A 14,799-nucleotide genomic window follows, 5' to 3' on the forward strand; every position below is an offset into this window, starting at 1 on the left:
TCATCAAACATTAAAATTACTCTATTAGCCCCTCTGATCAGTTAAACGCCACCATCCACTGTCTGTTCCTTTTCTTAGCCCTCCATACCTTTCACATTGAGTAGTTTAACATGATTTTTAAAGTAAATCATGTAATTTTCCCGCTCCCCTTTCTCAATCTGGTGTCTTGCAGGAACGTTCAAATACGTGCAAATTGTATTCTCAGCCAGCCAAGAGCACACAGATTGCTACCTCCCTCATGCTGTCATGGGGATGCAGGATATCATACAACACCGGTTCCCGGTCAGAAAAATGACTACGATGCACATGACGAAGTCGGACGCTCCATGGGAGTCTTGCAGAAACGTTCCCGGTATCACGAAGAAAATGCCCACCGTAACCGCTGCAAGCCAAAAGCACGCAGGGTCCAGTTGCACATGCATCGGCAGCTAGAGCCTCCCCGAGTGCCAGGTCGGTTCCATTGGTGTTAAAAATGCTGACCTTAACCGATGCAACTACAAGTTAAAGGTAGCCAAATTCCAGCTGCACTTGCACCAGCAGCCAGAGCGTTCCACTTCCTGCCCACTAAAATTGCTCCCGAAAAACACAATGATGACGTCCGAAATCACGTGAAGAAGAGTAGGCGGGCCGTTGCTATGGTCAGTTTCTCGGATGGGAAATAGACACTACCTTATGAATTGAGACTTGCTTTGTATATATTTCTGATGGAATTTGGGCTTGCATCTTCCATCACTCAAGCATGCCCGATTTCCCTAAAAAATAGGCCCAAAACTCGTGTCTATAAACAAGACCACTTTAACGGACTCGGCACGGGAGACTGTGTTGACCTAGCAGGGGCCCGCATCCTTGATGTGACCAGCCAGCTTCAGGCCGGCCCTTTTCCGTAGATATGGCAGTCTGGAAGACGGTCTTACTAACATTACATGGCAGATTAATCGCGCGCAGAGCCAAAGGGTAAGAAGGGGCAAGTATTTCGAAGTACTGTCACCCTCACACTTGGCCGACGACAACAAACGTGGTCCACGTTTTACTGATGTCCCTCTTCTTCAGCCAATCCAGCACACCAAACAGAAAGTACTCTTGCCAGCCAATGGGCATGTGCGAGGCGCAGAAGGGGGCGGGACTTCCGCTGTCAGCACAAATGTCCAGGGAAGAGGTCGGTGTTCTTCTGTGAGTGCGAAGCAGTGGGAGCTTGGAAGGCAGGTATGAGCTACTGCACATTCTCTTCAAGGTGGACCAGCTGCATAAGGAGGTGGCACCTATCGGGATGGTGACAGTAAGGCTACTAGCAATAGTACCGGTGGGAGGGATGGGTACTTAATGCAGGTAGCAACTACCTTATAATGTGGTGATGCTGACCACCGGTTCGTATTTATCACGGATTGTCCAGAAAAGAAGCACTGTGTCCGTGTAGGCACCGTGGTGTAGGCGTTACCAACATATGTACATGATAGTGCGACTAATCAGCCTGCCATGTAGAGGGGCGGATGCCCTGTGTCTCATTTAGCAGGTATGGAGTGGGCAGCCAGGTGTTAATGGATGAAAACACGACACTAGTGTTCTGCAGTTTTCCTTTATTCCATTTAGTGCATTTCCACTTGCCCCTGTGGCTGCGCTGCTGTGCGCCTTCTCTCCATCACATGTAGCAGGTTTTAAGTGTTGACTGCTCAAAAAGCGATGGGGCCGAGACACAACAATTAAAACTGTCAGCAACTGTGATCCTTCTTTCTCAAATGGCACCACTCACTTCTCTTTTATGTTTCAAATCACTCCTGTCCCGCTCTTATTTGAAAAGTCTGGTCGGTGCAGACTGTCCACGGTCCAGCTGAAACCATGATTTCGCGGAGCAGTAGGCTCCAGTTTACCTGTGTTTTTTGCTCTTTGTTCGCTTGTCATGATTTCAAAAATGCACTACATGATTCCTACAGATCTCCCATGTTGCTGTTCATAATTTCTAGGATATGTTTTCTGTGTTACCGAAAAAAACTCAGTTAACCAGGTAAACGATGTTATTATACCAACGTTAATTATTTGTTACAAAACAAATTAAAATATTATCAAATATGTGTATACAATTGACTTATCAAGTCTCCCATACCTCGTGAAATAGTGCTTGTCTAGAGGGGGACATTCTCTTCTTCTTCCTTTTTGTTTTTTTCTAAAGTAATTTTTGCATAGTTGAAAATAAATCTCCCTCTGTCCAATTTACAAAGCTTTGTAATCCCTACACATACCGAAATGTATTAATGTATATATTTGGACGAGGACCTGTGAGGTAGAAGGTCACAAAGCACACGTTGGTGCGCCCATATCACTAGTGTGTAGTCTAGTACTGTAAGCGAATACAAAGTGTGGGAGAAGGGTTGCTAGGAAGTGTGGACAGGTTATGTTATACTATTGGTCAGGGGCAGTTATGATATGGCATTTATAACGCGCCAATACACAAATGTTTCAAGGCGCGAAAGTTAAGTGTCTAAGGGGCACACTTGACTCCTACTCCACCTACCACTGTTAGTCACTTCATTGTAAAGGACAGTCCTGGTTACGAAACATGACGAATGTTCACAAGAAACGAAGATGGGACTAGTCCTTTCCAATGGACAGAAAGCTAAATTCATCACGCATTTCTAAAGCCAATAGTTTGGGCAAATGATGCTCATTGCAGTTTGCGCTTATATTGATGAAGTAGTAGGGGGGGGGTCTAGGTGGGTAAGAGAATAACAGAGGTTGAGCGAGAGTGATGTTGCAAGCATGGGAGGATGCCAGCACTGAGAGAGGCTGCCAGTGAGTATGAAGAGTAATTGGAGAGAGAGGACAAGTGAGGGTATGAGAGATTAAGGATGTGAAAGAAAGTAAGAGTGTGAGCTAGACCCAATGTGATGAGTGTTGTCTTGTGTTCCCTGCCTTGGTCCAGCTTGATCTTGAAGTCTTGGCGTTTTTCAGAGAACTTTCTGTGTATAATAGAGAGTATTAGGCATAGTTTGCATTTGGGATGTGAGGTCTGTTAGACATTTTGCAATGTTTGGGCAACCCTTATTTGTTCACTGTTTAGGTATTATTGTTGAGGATTATACCGTAGAGTGGATACATTAAGGTGAGTGTGTTCCTTGCTGTTGAGCTTGGTGAACAGTTGGCATCTGAGATTAGTTTCATGGTTTTATTGTGTGATGTTTCTTTATTTATTGACAGTGATGTGACAGCAATCCAAATGTTTAACAGAGAAATGTCTTACACTAATGTTTCTTCCACAGGACCAACTTTTTCCACAAAATGTTAATCATTTCAGCAATTGATAATGTAGTTTATCACATGTGTGTGCTTCAGGGTGATGTGCAGTGGGAGAAGGGTGGAAACTTTTTACAAATGTGGGGTTTGGAAAATGCCACCGTTTTTGGGGTTGGCAACCCAGCTTTGGTGCCACAAGGTTTGGAACCCAGCTTTGGTGCCACAGTTTTGGGGTTTGGAACCCGGCATTGGTGCCACAGATGTTGGGGTGTTGGTCACCTCACTTTAAGGGGTTTCCTGCTGTTCCCTGGGGAGATGGACACTGGTACCTTAGGGAGTGATCCTCTCCGCCTACCGTGCACTGGTTTTGGGCATGGATTAATTGTTCAGGTTATAGTGGATATTTTGGTTCATTGTAGAGAGGTGCGCTGTATCGTGGTGCACCTTTGTTGTTGGCAGCAGGATGATTGAGGGTGTTGTTTTTGGGATCATGTGACAATGCTGTTGTGTTGAGAGTTAAGACTGGTTCCTTGGTCGGAGTGTCTGTGGTAGGCCAGTTACAGACTTTGAGTGTATTGGATAGTGGATTGGCCGTTTTGCAGGTCGTTTAAAGTACTATGTTGGTGGGAGCATGAGGCATGTCTCCTTGTTCTCCGGAAGGGAGTCAGTGGGTCTTTGATTGGAGTTTGGAGTGGAGGTGACCAGGGTGTTGTTCCATACTTTGGTCACATTTCCTTGTGTTTTTTCTCTCGCTCTTCTTTCCGTTCCCTTATCTTAGTTTCTGTTAAGGAGGGAGATGTGTTGTGTCCAGCCCTTCAGATAAGGTGCGTTCTAGGCCTTTTTACACATGAAAATCTTGTAAATACGACCTCTTTATTATTTTCCTGTGTACATGTTTAGAGCAGAGGGGAGTGAAAGTCAGGTTACTTGACAGAAACCAGAAGGCTTCTTTCGATTTTTAATCTACATGGATGTAATTGCAAGCCATGGATAAAAGCCTCTGAAACAGAATGTATTTCTCTGAAGCCTTTCAAAAAAGAAACTACACACTGTAATAAAAGGAATGGTTTATTTCCGTTCATCTTCTGCTGTGTTGATGCTCATGGAGCAAACCGAAGCCCTGTGCACCGTTTAGGTTTGTGTAATTAATAAGATGGAAAACTAAGTTGCAATTGAGAATTAATATTTTGTAACAAATTCTGTTTTTTTTTTTTCCAGTGAAAGCAAACCAGTATTGCACAATTGTATTTTTGCATAATCATGCAGAGGCACATAATATTTCCATTTATAATTTATTTTACACTCTAATGATAAAAACAGTGTGTAAAATAATGACTATGCGCAGTCTAGTTTACATCCATTCAACCTTGCAGTCAATGGGGTACATTACTATAAATGGTCCGTGCCAGGAGAGTCTTTGCTCAAATGTGAGTGATTGTCATTACACCAATCACAGGTGTTCTAGCCTCTCAAATCTTGAATGGCCTTCCTGCCACTGTCAAACTTGGGCTGGACCACCTGAAGGTTCGTAAGCAGCTCAAGACCACCCCTTTCTCCTCTGCTTTCTCTCTCTCCCATGCTGACCTACCTGTCTCCTGCGCCGACTGGTTACTTGGCTACCCTCAGTCAACTGGGTATCAGGTTCCTCCATGATCGGTCTCCCCTGCACTGCCTCCAGGCCTACCGCGCACTTAAGAGCTGTAATTGTTACCCACATTCCCCTGCCTCCTTGCACTTATCCAGAGCTGTGCTCCCCTGGCTGCACTTACTCAGAGCAATGCTGCCATGATTCCACCCCCCTCACTCCTCTTCCCTCTCCATGACACTCCCCCTCCTCCCTCCCCACTGCACTTTACGTTGCAGCATTTGCACAATCTGAATAACACTAGGCCTGGTAAGATCGTTTGTCCTGTCTTCCCTCCCTTGTCTGTTTGCACCTAGAAACACTTGTGTACAGGCAGATTATAAATGACATATCATATCGGGACCAAATGGATTTGGTCTTGCTGAGCTAACTGAGTATGCTAAGATTTACGCCCAACTTGCTAGTTGAGCAAACTGGTATCGCATAAGTGTGCCAATTGAACATGCTGGGATCTGGCACCAGTGTACTAACTGAGCATACTGGTATCTTGGTCCTCTATGTTTGATATACCAAAATTTGGGATCCCTGTTTAAGATGGGCATACTTAGATATGGCACAATTATGCTACTTGGGCATACTGGAATTTAGAAACCCTGTTCTAACTGTGCCTAAACTAATGGAATCTGGCTTTGCTGTGGTAACTGGGCATTCTGGGCTATGCCACCAGTGAGCTAGGTTGGCATGCTAGAATCTAGCTAATGCAAAAAGGGGTTCCTAAACTAAGTTTAAAAAAAAAAACGAATTCTATTTGCACCAAAAATTGTACACATGTTGAAAGAATAGAGTGTAATACTTTGTGAACAATTAAAAACAAAAAAACGTTTTATTCCAAAATAATTATTTACTATAAAGTTGACTAAATGTACATGGTTACTTACGTGTTTAATAAAAGATTTTGATTGAAATTTGTATACATTGGTGATTGGTTCTCTTGTTTGTACTTGACATGAGTGTTGCAGCTTGGTGCTCGGGTTAGTCATTAATTGAACACATGACTAATCCTGTATTTTCAATCACATTTATTGTGAAATGGTTTTAATTATTTTTTAATACAATTTCATATTTTTTGACACAAATGAGATTCATTTGAATTTTTTGTTAAAATTAGTTTAGGGACTCACTTTTTGAGTTTAACAAGAACAGCACAATGGCTCCTACTTAAGGTCTCCCTTGTGTCTAGTGCTAGTATCCAGCACGACTGTGCTAGAGGGCATACTGATCTGGTCCTAAAGGAATCTGGTAGTACAGTGATTTATAACGGAATCTGACACTGCTGTGATAAATGGACATACTGGGATCTAGACCTCTCTGCAAACTAGGCATAACGGGATGTGGCCTTGTACATCTGGCAATAATGCTAGTTTGATGGGATGGACACTGCTATGCTAGCTGGGCATAAGAGAATTAGCTAGTGTTGTGCCATTTCATTGTGAAAGGATATGGTACTGGTGTCCTAACTTTGAATAATGGAAATCTGACAATACTATTGTTATTTCCAGCACCATATTGTTGACTACAACCTAATTGTACAATTAGCAGTGCACCATTACCTGGTAATCTATACGATTAGGTTGCATCCTAGAATGTTTACTCGAAAAAATCATCTCATTGCTTATCCCTTGTCAATGTAGAAGCATCCTGGAATTAGAGCAGAACCCTAATATTATTGGAAGGCCCTTATATTTTAGCAGAATTCTAATATTGAACATTATGACCCTGGAATTTGGCGAGCGGTCTTCAGATTAGCCAATCTGTGGGCTACATGATCCAGTAAGCCAGCAGTTTATTCAGCAAACCACATTCCATGCCACCCTAACGGTAACAAGGAGTGGAGCTATCTGCGGCCAATTAAACGTGCCCGGCCAGGGAGAGCTATCAACAGGCTCATTCCTATGTACAGGCAGGCCATTCCACACGATTGCCCAGGCAAATTTATATACCATCTACAGCCTGTGCATGCCCTTGTTAATGCAAACATCAAAGATAGGGTGGGCATTTACCTGTGGAAGTAAAGGATGCTAACTCACCTGTTCTACAAAGGCATTAATTGCATTCATAATTTGTGCCATTTTTTTTTTCTTCTTTTCGTTCTCATGAAAAGGGGAAAGGGGGTGGGTCCAATAATTGCTTTATATACCGACCTTGCCATCAAACCATAATGGGCGTTATCGGCCTGCAAATCTCATTTAACAATATTTCTGTGCTTGGCCCTTAAACTGTTGACCTTGGACCGTTTCTATCAAGCTAATTTATAGTAGCGTTGGACTATGTTCCACTGCTTTGGCTTGTCATATTGCACCATCTTGTGTCATATTTGGCAGCACTGGGAACAACTGGACACAGCAGTGTCATATTTGACTGCATTGTGTTAGGTCGAGTCTTCTTATTCATATCAATTATCGTTGTCACATGATCACCATAATTTCGTATGGTGCAGCTATTTGCCGTGCTGGGCTACTCTGTGCTATATTTGGCAGCAATATGTCATATTGAACACCACTTTTCCACAGATGGCAGAGCCGTTATATTTGATTAGTGTGTTAGATGCAATAATTGCAAATGTGTTATTTTTCTGGCACAGGAATTCTCCTGGGATACCTACTGGCACATGATCTTTAATGATGTGTATATCTTCTTTGATGTCATGGGTGTTAGTCCTTGCAGTGAACACTGGTGGCACGAGTTATGGTTTCTTAGCTTACCATAACTGTCGCATTTCGTGGGTTTTTCGGTTTTACCTGTAACCATGACATCCCTGTAACAACGTTTTTCCATTGAATTTCATAGGTTTTTGCTAGTGCAACTTAACCATAACATCCCTTTAACAATGTTTTTGTTAGTGAATTTCATACGTTTTTAGTAGGGTACTGTAAGCAGAATGTTGCTTTAGCATACCGTTTTCTGTAAAAAGGATAGGTATTTGGTACGGCAACATAACCAAAACGTCCCGTTAACAACAGTTTGTTACTGATTCCTTGCCTGCCCTCGTGATAAACATGTGGAAAGGGCAAATTGTCTGGTGTATGTATCCAGGCGCTACCCCTTACTTTTCCGATTAGCGTTGGTGTATCGTACCAATTACACATGTACATAGTAAATGTTGTTTAGTGTTTCAGGAGGCTCTTTTTTTATGTTAACAGTGCATGATAAATCTGTACCGCGCACTACTGGCCGAGATAACTACAAAGGAGCAATATGGACATTTCCTAGGGACACTGCACCTAGTTGTCGTATGTGCAATCACACTGCAGCTGTCCATAGGACTCCATTATTGTCTGCATCTTCGAATGTACTGGTAAGTAGTTGGGGAAGGGCACGTGTTTCCGTTCCACACCTCGACCCATGCATAGGTCATCCACTGTATGCTGGTAACACCGTCCCTGTCGCTAGCCCTATGGATTAATGCAGTAGGCTACCGCATTTAAAGTACTGCTGCCGATTTCCTGGGTGGCTCTGCAAACCTACCAATGTGTGGCTAAAGTACTCCTAACTGTATAACGGCCACTGGTAAACAAGGAATAGCAACCTGCTATGTCACGTGGGCGTGGTAAATGTCGCGTTACTTTGATTTATCTGCTGGTTGCCTTTCCATGACCCGTTAAACAGATACATTGTGCGTGCACTCGGCAGTGTGACTGAATGTATCAAGAGGTCACCCGCCGATCGTGCAGTTTAGGAAAACCTGTAACTGAAGGTGGGACAATTTGTACTAAGTCCTCTAAAATGGCAAAGCTTGTGCACCTTCCTCATGCACGTACTAGTTCATGTAAAGGCAAATAAAAAAACAGCAGAATATGCAGAGCGCAAACAGCCTTAGTGGTGGTTAGAAAAGCGCATTAGCTGCATGGATCGCACACAATAAATGGCTTCCTGCTGCACGTAATGAAGCTGTGTTTCCCGTTGTTGCAAACATTCTTGTATTCCACAATGTATGCATATCCGTGAATGCTACCCCTTACACTAATGCCATAGCATAAAGTGGTTATACTGTATGTGACAACTGAAATGAAAGCACAGGGGACCAGTGGGCAGGCTACCGCCCTTCAAACAATTACGTATCCTACTTTCAAGTACAGCTTTGCCCACCACTGCTACGGGCAACGAGAGGGGCACTCCTGTAGGGCAACAGAGCTCTAAAACAACCTTAGCAAACCATGTGCCGCACTACAGACCCTTACCCCGCAAAGGGCATTGTATTGTGCATGTACTGGAAAGCGCTACTGTACAGAGGGAAGGTACTTCAAAGTGCGTGGGAGACGTCCTTACGGGAGCATTAAAATGACTGCCGTCTATGTACGTAAGGGCCACCTAATAATTCTGTCTCCTGGCACGTCCCCTATAGTATCCAGGTAGGTGCTGCCCCTTCTTTACCTGACCTTTGCTGTCGTTCCTTCTGTGGCGTGAGTGAGAATAGTATGATAAATGAACCGGGAAAGGAACAAAAAGTAAAGAAAGAAAGCACCTTGCACAGATCAACAACGGAATTGCTAATGCACACATGCACGGCTAGACGTGTGGGAAACACTGTAGTGGAATTGGTTAGAAAGGGGGTCGCTGTATAAATAGGTTTGTTTACGTGTTGCAGAGCGTTTTCAAGAGAGTCGCAGCGCAACACTAACTACAAATAAGTATGAATACTTTCAAGAAGGGCACCAAACCAATGTAGAGGCGGTGTACAAAAATCTGATGGCTGGCATACTAATATGAACGTTATAGCTGACGAAAAGTATTTGTGCTGTGAAACGTCATATTCCCAGGGGCAAAGTATGTTATTGGCACATGTCAAAGAAAGGCAGAAATACACTTCTTTGCAATTAACCGCCCTGTCTGCATTCACGGACCAAATAGAAAATTACGCTCCCACATCAGTGACTGCATAATGCGGTTAAAAACTGATGCAAAAGATCGGAAACAAACGCATGAACTGGGCAAGTGCCTCCTTCACCGCACACGGCACCGAAACTAATGTACAATGCTGTGCAATTTTCCCTGCACAATCAACAACAATAATATCGGCATGATTGCTTGTAACCAAAGTGTCACACAGAGAAACCAAAATCGGGCACTTCATTGTAGCTACTCCATAGCGCTACATATTCACATCATAGATTACAAGATGAGTAGCCACTGCACAGTGTTTTCCATTCACTTTGAGTCAATCTATGTCACAGTCGCCTAAAACCTGCACGCTGTGCCTCGTGAAACACACAGCCGCACCCTCTGCATTTCTTTCCCCACACAGACTGTGCTACACAGTGTGTCTGTACACACCACACCCACAAACTTTGTTACCCAATCTCGTAGTGTCTGCAGGCCCATTTCTAGGAGCGTCATCTGCAAAAGGGGCGTATGTAACACGTTCCACCCTGCAACTCTTGCGATATTCGCATACTTTTTGTGCTGGGCGCACGCGGGAATGGTAGAATAACTTTGACCCGGGGGAGACGACGTTATTAGTTGTGCTGGCTCTGAAAAGAACCTTTGGGGTCTTTGTGTGTTTTTTTTTAAATTTTTTTAATTTATTTTTTTATAAAGGTGCTTCCCTAGAAACACTGTTTTTTATATGTAAATGTGTGTTTTCAATGTTAGCTCACATTCTTACAATAGGCTGTTCAGTGCAGTGTGTAGATTGCAAAACAACACTTCATTGCCACTGTACGATAAAGACATGCCGTTTGTTGTGAAAAGGTGTATGTATCGCAAATCAATGTTTTCGTTCTCACAGTAGAACATCCCAGCAGCACTTAAGAAGACGCACATGCTTCTGTTGATGAGACCCCTTCCGACCTCTGGCTGGCGACAGGAATCATTGGAATACTTCCACACTATTCTCGGGAGTATACATGAGAAAAGCACCATGGCAGTAGGAAAAAAGAACAAGTTACTTCTTACCTTGTAACGTTCTTTCGACGGGATGTTCCTCCGACGTATTCCTCATCTTAGATATATCCTTCCAGCTCTGCTGGCCTCGGAAAATTTTTTCTCCAGAGGGCGCTGCGCGTCGACGTCCCTCGAGTTGATGACCCTCGACAGCCGCCGTATCGACGCTCGACGTCATCCTGCCTATAAAGGCCGCGCGCAGCGTCCGTTGCTCAGTTCCGTTTTGTAGCCCACAGTATTACTGTTTGGACTAGACTAATCACCCTGAAGGAGCGTAAGCTGCAACAACAAGGGAAGTAAAACTGCGGGGATGGATGGGAGGGTCGATGAGGAATACGTCGGAGGAACATCCCGTCGAAAGAACGTTACAAGGTAAGAAGTAACTTGTTCTTCGAAGGGATTGTGTCCTCCGACGTATTCCTCATCTTAGATAGGCTCCCATAGCAGTATTCTATATTCGGAGGAGGTAGTACTGACTTCACGCTGTCTTCTATTGGTGAATAGAATGCAGTACAGCCCTTCCAAACCTAGTCTCTTGACTAGAGGAGGAATCCAGATTGTAAAAACGTGTAAAGGTATGGACAGACGACCATGTAGCGGCCGCACATATGTCTTTAATCGGCACGCCTCTTTTGAGGGCCGATGAAGCTGCAATACCTCTGGTCGAATGAGCCCTAAGGTTTTGAGGGGGCTCTTTCCCTGCCAGTTTATAACATTCCAGAATGGCTAGAATGATCCATCTGGAAATGGTCTGCTTAGTTATTGGTAACCCCAGCTTGTGACCTGTGTAGCCAACAAACAGCTGGTCTGCCTGTCTTATCCTGGCTAGTCTACTAATGTAAAAACTTAAAACCCTCCTAGGGTCTAGTCTGTGTAACCTCTCTTCCTCTTTCCCCGGGTGAGGAGGAGGATAGAAAGATGGTAGGATAATCTTCTGAGAGATATGGAATTCAGAGACTACTTTTGGGAGGAAATTAGGCTTCACTTGCAGGACAACTTTGTCTTTGTGAAAGATTGTATGAGGGGGTTTACAAGAAAGAGCTTGTAATTCGCTCATCCTTCTAGCAGATGTAAGTGCTATTAATAAAACAGTCTTAAGGGTAAGGAATCTTAACGAACAAGAATGGAGAGGTTCGAAAGGTGTCCCCATCAGGAAAGTTAATACTAAGTTTAAATCCCATAGGGGAACTTGGAATGGTCTTGGGGGATAAACATTGGTTAACCCCTTTAGAAACTGTATTACCAAGGGTAATTTGAAATAGGATGGTTCCTCCGCAGTACGCTTAAAGATAGATAGCGCTGCGAGATAGCCCTTAATTGTGCCAACTTGAAGGCCTGAATTTGCCAAATATAGTAGGAAGGACAAAAACCATTGGTGTACCACATGAAAATGGGTCGATATTCTGTTCTCTACACCAGCTGCAAAATCTGTTCCAACGGCAGCGGTATAAAGACTTTGTTGCTGGCCTCCTTGCCGAAAGCAACACCTCCATAACATCATCAGGGAGGTCCCAATCCTTGTACCTCAGCCGTTCAGAAGCCAAGCGTGAAGGTTGAGGGTTTTGATGTCTGGATGGAGAACCTGACCTCCCTTCTGTGAGAGTAGGTTCTCTCTGAGAGGAAGTCGAAATGGAGGGCAGATGGACAAGTCTAGAAGGTCCGGGTACCACGTTCTCCTGGCCCAATCCGGGGCAATTAGGATCATGGTTCGCCGGAATCTTCTCAACCTCCTGATCATTTGAGGAATGACAGGGACCGGTGGGAACGCGTACAGAAGCGGAAACTCCCAGTCCACTATGAACGCGTCTCCCAGAGCTCCTCTCGGAGGAAATTCCCTTGAGCAGAACAGGTCGCATTTCCTGTTTAGGCTGGTGGCGAACAGATCTACCTGAGGGGTTCCCCAAAGGGCGAAGATCTCGTGAAGGACTTCCTGAGCTAGCTCCCACTCGTGGGAGACTGTGTTCTGCCTGCTCAGAGCGTCCGCTGTCAAGTTCTTCTCTCCGGCTAGGTGAACTGCCGATAGAGAGATTCCTTCTTGGATTGCCCAAAACCAGAGCTGCATCGCCTCTCTGCACAGGGGTAGTGATCCTACGCCTCCTCTTTTGTTGAGGTAATGCGTGGCCACCGTGTTGTCCGTCATTATCAGGACGTTCTTCCCTTGTACAACTGGCAGGAAAGCCTTCAACGCAAGTTTGATGGCTCTCAGCTCTAACAGGTTGATGTGTAGTCTGGACTCCGATGGAGACCAACGACCGCTGATGGTCAAGTCGTTGGCGTGGGCTCCCCACTCCGTGAGTGAGGCATCCGTGACTACTGTTATCTCCGGCCAGGGTTGCCAAAACTGTTCTCCTTTCAGAATGTTCTCCTGACAGGCCCACCACTGAAGGTCTCGAGCCACCCTGCCGGGAACCTGAAGAAGATCTGTCATTCTCCCTGAGAATTGTGACCACTGAGTCCTCAGTGTCCACTGGAGGGATTTCATTCTCAGGCGAGCCTCTGGCACAAGGAAAATGCAGGATGCCATGAGGCCTAGCAACCTCAAAAAGTCGAAAGCTGGGAGACGTTGGGCAAGTTGGAACTTGGTAACCATCTGTAGAATATCTTGAGCCCTCACCTCTGGTGGCGAGGCTTTTCTCAGGGAAGTATCCAGGATCGCTCCTATGAACTGGAGTCTCTGCGATGGTATCATTTGAGACTTCTTTAAATTGAGGGAGAAGCCCAGCTTGTGAAGTGAGTAGCATACGTGATTTAGCTGGATCTGAGCTTGCTCCGGAGAAACAGCCCTGATCAGCCAATCGTCCAGGTAGGGGTAGACGTGAATCCCTTCCCTCCTTAGACTTGCCGCCACTACCGGCATTAACTTGGTGAAGACCCTCGGGGCGGAGGTCAGCCCAAAAGGCAGTACTCGAAATTGATAGTGAGAGTTGCCAATTGCGAATCTCAGGTATTTCCTGTGTTTGAGATGGATAGGCACATGGAAATAAGCGTCCTGAAGGTCCAGAGATACCAACCAGTCCTGGAACTGAAGGGCCTGGAGGATCTGAGAAAGAGTGACCATCTTGAATTTGTCTTTCCTGAGGAATTTGTTCAATTCTCGCAAGTCCAAGATGGGTCTCAGTCCTCCGTCTTTCTTTGGAATGAGAAAGTAAGGGGAGTACCAGCCCTTGTTCCTCTCCGCTACAGGTACCGGTTCTATGGCACCTTTCTCTAGCAGGTCTATAATTTCCTGCAAGAGGAGCGGATCTGGTGCTTTCTGAGAGCTGATCCCCGGTGGATGACTCTGAGGTATACGTAGGAAAGGTAGGCAGTAACCTTGGGCAACTGTTTCCAATGCCCAAGCATCTGACGTGATAGCCTGCCATTCCGCCAGATGTTGAGTCAACCTGCCTCCTACAGGTGTCCTGTGAGGGAAGTCCTCAGAGTGGTTTTGGGGCGGCTGATGCAGATGCCGATGGTAAAGAGGCACCTGCTGTTGCTGCGGCTTTAGAATACCTACCCCGTCCACCTCGGGTAGTTCTTCTTTGACCCCTTTCAGCCGGTCGTCCTCTACCTCTTCCGAATGAGGAGTAGAAGCGAAAGGACTTGCCCCTCGCAGAGGTTCCTGTGGGACGAAAAGGAGTCTGACAGATTGCAGCTCCTAGGGATTTTGCTGCTGCTTTTGAAGTTTGCAGTTTCTCTAAACTGTCATCCGCCTTTTTCCCGAACAAAGAAGAGCCATCAAATGGCATGTTCAAGAGCCTGGCTTGCACATCTGGGGCAAAACCCGACTTTCTCAACCAAGCGAACCGCCTGGTTGATGTACTTGCCGCCATTGCTCTGCTGATACTGTCAGCCGAATCAATGCCCGTCTGAAGGGATTCGCACATAGCGTCTTTACCGTCCTGTATAATATTCAGGAACGCATCCCTTTCTTCTCCCTCCGGGATGCAGTCAGCCGCTGTAGAAGCACACTCCCAAAGTGTATGGCTGAACCTAGCAAGGGTGCAAGTAGCATTAACGGACTTTAACGCCATGCTACATGCTGAAAAGACTTTCTTAGCCATAGCATC

The 14,799-nt window shown here is 45.1% G+C and overlaps 1 protein-coding gene across 8 annotated transcripts in view; it reads left to right on the forward strand.

The window, feature by feature from the left end:
• The first annotated feature begins 787 nt into the window (after positions 1-787).
• WDR37 (WD repeat domain 37) overlaps positions 788-14,799 on the forward strand; it is a 2,160,746-nt gene continuing 2,146,734 nt past the window's right edge. For 3 of the 8 annotated variants that reach the window (XM_069648013.1, XM_069648014.1, XM_069648015.1), the window contains exon 1: positions 1,073-1,203. The gene's annotated coding sequence lies outside the window, so the exon portion shown is untranslated. Of the gene's footprint in view, positions 1,204-1,256; positions 1,277-14,799 lie in introns of those variants that run through there. The other 5 variants (XM_069648008.1, XM_069648012.1, XM_069648010.1 and 2 more) reach the window with 5 other exon arrangements.

This window comes from Ambystoma mexicanum, chromosome 2q (genome assembly GCF_040938575.1).
Source record: "Ambystoma mexicanum isolate Mex_15411 chromosome 2q, UKY_AmexF1_1, whole genome shotgun sequence".
NCBI classification, from domain to species: domain Eukaryota; kingdom Metazoa; phylum Chordata; class Amphibia; order Caudata; family Ambystomatidae; genus Ambystoma; species Ambystoma mexicanum.